This window comes from Hylobates moloch, unplaced genomic scaffold, assembly GCF_009828535.3.
Source record: "Hylobates moloch isolate HMO894 unplaced genomic scaffold, HMol_V3 SCAFFOLD_7, whole genome shotgun sequence".
NCBI classification, from domain to species: domain Eukaryota; kingdom Metazoa; phylum Chordata; class Mammalia; order Primates; family Hylobatidae; genus Hylobates; species Hylobates moloch.
The window spans coordinates 86069425-86074180 of NW_026652282.1; positions in this window are offsets into that span (position 1 = coordinate 86069425).

Consider the following 4756-nt stretch of genomic DNA (forward strand, 5'->3'; position numbering starts at 1 on the left):
ACACCACACATCTACCACCATCTGATCTTTGACAAACCTGACAAAAACAAGAAATGGGGAAAGGATTCCCTATTTTATAAATGGTGCTGGGAAAACTGGCTAGCCATATGTGGAAAGCTGAAACTAGACCCCGTCCTTAACACCTTATACAAAAATTAATTCAAGATGGATTAAAGTCTTAAACGTAAGAACTAGGACCATAAACATCCTAGAAAAAAACCTGGGCAATACCATTCAGGACATAGGCATGGGCAAGGACTTCATGTCTAAAACACCAAAAGCAATGGCAACAAAAGCCAAAATTGACAAATGGGATCTAATTAAACTGAAGAGCTTCTGCACAGCAAAATAAACTATCATCAGAGTGAACAGGCAACCTACAGAACGGGAGAAAATTTTTGCAATCTATCCATCTGACAAAGGGCTAATATCCAGAATCTATAAAGAACTTAAACAAATTTACAAGAAAAAAGCCAACAACCCCATCAAAAAATGGGCAAAGGATAGAACAGACACTTCTCAAAAGAAGACATTTATTCAGCCAACATACATATAAAAAATGCTCATCATCACTGGTCATTAGAGAAATGCAAATCAAAACCACAATGAGATACCTTCTCAAGGCAGTTAGAATGGCGATCATTAAAAAGTTAGGAAACAACAGATGCTGGAAAGGTTGTGGAAAAATAGAAACGCTTTTACACTGTTGGTGGGAGTGTAAATTAGTTTAACCGTTGTGGAAGACAGTGTGGCGATTCCTCAAGGATCTAGAACTAGAAATACCTTTTGGGCCAGCAATTCTATTACAGGAAATATACCCAAAGGATTATAAATCATGCTACTATAATGACACATGGACATGTATGTTTATTGTGGCACTATTTGCAATAGCAAAGACTTGGAACCAACACAAATGTCTATCAATGATAGACTGGATTAAGAAGATGTGGCACATATACACCATAGAATACTATGCAGCCATAAAAAAGGATGAGTTCGTGTCCTCTGGTGAGACATGGATGAAGCTGGAAACTATCATTCTCAGCAAACTATCACAAGATCAGAAAACCAAACACCGCATGTTCTCACTCATAAGTGGGAGTTGAACAATAAGAACACATGGACACAGGGAGGGGAACATCACACGCCGGGGCCTGTCAAGGGTGGGGGGCTAGGGGAGGGATAACATTAGGAGAAATATCTAATGTAGGTGGCGGGATGAAGGGTGCAGCAAACCACCATGGCACGTGTATACCTATGTTACAAATCTGAACGTTCTGCACATGTAACCCAGAAATTAAAGTATATATATATAATATATATTCTCTCTTTATATATAGTGTATATATATACACTATATACACTATATATATACACTATATATATATATATAAACACTATATGTATATATAAAAGTTTAGTCTATGGCGGAACACTAACCGGTCTTTATTGCCCCCTTGTGGTTGAAAGTGGAACTGTTTCTATCTCTGCATTTGTATTTAACACAAGGCTTCAGAATAATCTGATTATTACAGCAGTAGACGCAATTCAAACCAGTCATTTGACATCATGCAATTAAAGCATCTGGATGAATGAATATTTTTTATTTCTAGCAATTCTTTTATCATGGTGACCAAAGCTTAGATTCATAACCTTTCTAAACAAAAGTAGTCTCGAGTATAATCAGAAACAAAGGACAAATCAAATAAGCACCTCTCTTTCCCCAACCCACCACAGTTTTCTAATTTATCAGAACATAACCTTTTCTATAATATGGCAGTATATTTTTAAAATACCATAAACAAAATTAAAAGGCAAGAGCTATGGGAGGGGATTGCAGAAAACCAGCAATGTGGATAAGATCAAAGGTTAATACCCACAATATAAAAAAAGATTTCCTTGGAATCAATAAGAAACAAAAATGAATGTTCCCCAACCCCCATAAGGGTCCATTCACTCAAGGAAAAATAAAAATGGCCAATAAATATATAAACAATTACTCTCAAAAAATTAAATAAATGTTAATGACAACATGAGATCATTTTTTCACCCATCGGACTGCACATATGGGGTTAAAAAGGAAGATAATAGTCCATACGTTTGGGTGTTGGAAAGATAGTCCTCCTCTTATTCTACTGGTGTTGACGTCATTTGGGACAAGTTTCTAGAGGCCAATTTGCCAGTATATATTAAAATTAATAAAAAATTCATACTCTTTGACTTTGAAATTTTACTAGTAGGAAATAAACAGAGGTGAGAGTTAAGATTGATATTAAGGAACTTCACTGCTGCTTTATTTTATGAAAAGAAGGCAGCTGTAAAACAACCTAAATGTCTAGCAATAAGTGTTTTATTAAAAGTTTAGCAATATGGGTAATTGTGGTAAACACTTCAATACAATATTATGCAAACAGCAAATATAATCTTAGAAGAATATATGTCTTAGAGAAAAGTTAAGTACTATATGTATATTAAGTAAAAAAGATTACAATCAGTGTGTGCAGTATCAAATCAATTTTAAAAATACACAAATATATTAAAATCTACACTAAAATGTTAAAATCTGCTTATCTCAGGGTAATAGGATTACAGATGACTTTAATTTTTTAAATCTTGCTTTTCTATTTCTTTCATTACTTCGTTTTTCTACAGTGGATGTGTATGGCTTTTGTAATCAGAAAAAAAGAACATTTTAAAGCATTTATCGGTGACTCTAAGTTTTCTAGCAGGGAACAAATGGAAAAAGAGAGAACTCAGAGGCTACTGGCACTTGTTCATCTATTAACAGACTCTATGTTGAGCAATATATTACAGGACACACCCTTGGATATGTTGTTTCTAAGGCAGCCAGGAACAACGTAAGAGAAAAGAGATGATATGAGCCTGTTTCTTGCTTCCTCATGAATGCACCACAGGAAGGCGTGATTTGTATTTTTACTCTAGTCGATATAGCTAATGTTGAATTAAGAGCTATTTCTTTCATTAAGGCAACATTTCCCAATTCTTTTTATCAATCAATTAACTAGATGTGGCAGAGCTTGGCAGGTCTGATTAAAATTCAGGAGTGCTATAGTGAGACCATTATACATTTACCCATAGTTCATAGAGCATGAAAGGAACTGACAGATTACTTAAAAATACACATGCTTGCACACACAAAACCCACTGTTTAAAAAGGCATTTATATATAACTGAATCATCATTCTCTGTGTTTCCTTGGAGAAGGCAAAGAGATTTATGAAGACACAAAGATCACAGCAGCAGTTCCTATATGACTACAGGTGACGACGCTACATCTTGAGCTGTGAAGATGCTTATTTTCACTGGGAAAATATTAAGTAACTTCTTGCCCCCTTAAAAAAAAAAAAACCCCTTTCACACATTATTACCACTGCCATCACTAGCAGAATAAGAGATCCTTGCTCACCAGTTTTGGCAAGTGTATCAGTAAGAAGGCATTTAATAATTTTTCCTTTATTCCATAAACATGCCTACCTTTTGTCATTATCCCTTCCTTCTCTTAAAGAGAAAGTAGTAAAGAATGAGAGCTCTTTTGGTGATGGAAACTTGAGGAAATTAAAATGACCAGTTTGTAAAAAGAAAACATTAGTGAATATCCCAAATCATGCATATTAACGTTTTATCAAAAGGTGTATGCTATGCTCTGAATCTTTGTGTCCCCCTCCAAAATTCATAGGTTGAAATCCTAACCCCCTGAGGTTATGGCATTATAAGGAGATGGGGCCTTTGGAAGGTGATTAGGTCACAAGGGTGAAGCCCTCATAAATGGGATTAGTGCCCTTATAAAAGAGGCCAAAGAGAAACCCCTTCCCCCTTCCCCCCAGCTAGAAGGTGCCATCTATGAACCAGAAATCAGGGCCTCACCAGACCCCGAATCCGCAGATGCCTTGATTTTGGACTTCCTAGCTTCCAGAGCTGAGAAATGAAATTCTGTAGTTTATAGCCTACCAAGCTTATGGTAAAATGGGCTAAGAGAGTATATTACAGTTTATCTGCCCTAAAATCAAGTGTAAGAAAAACACTGCACTATAGTAAATTTTACATTTCCACAGCAAGGAGAGAAAAAAAGTGAAATGATTACCTAGATCACTGAGGAAAAAAATTGCTGCAAGATCTACTTTGGGTAATTCAAATGAAAGTAGAGATGTCCATCCCACCTCCCAGCTTGAAATTACTCAAACTGATACCTCAATTTTCCAGTGTGTTTTAAAAATACAGTTACAAGATGGAAGACAAATTATGTATTCCACACCTTCCTGTTTCTGGAAGGACTATCGCCAAACCATTTCCAAAAAGTGAGACTGTACTGTTTCTTAAGACATCATGAGGAGATTTCCCATTGGGTTATGAATGAGGCAGAAAAACATTAAAGACAGGAAGTTGGCATTCTGTTTTTAAAATATCAGTTATGGGCCCTGGAGCATTGGCTCACACCTGTAATCCCAGCACTTTGGGAGGCCAGGTGGGTGGATCGCTTGAGGCCAGGAGTTCAAGACCAGCCTGGCCAACGTGGTGAAGCCCTGTCTCTATAACAAATACAAAAATTAGCCAGGTGTGGTGGCGGGCGCCTGTAATCCCAGCTATTAGGGAGGCTGAGGCATGAGAATCGCTTGAGTCTGGGAGGCCAAGGTTGCAGTGAGCTGAGATCAGGCCACTGCACTCCAGCCTGGGCAACAGAGCAAGACCCTGTCTCAAATACACACACACACACACACACACACACACACACACACAC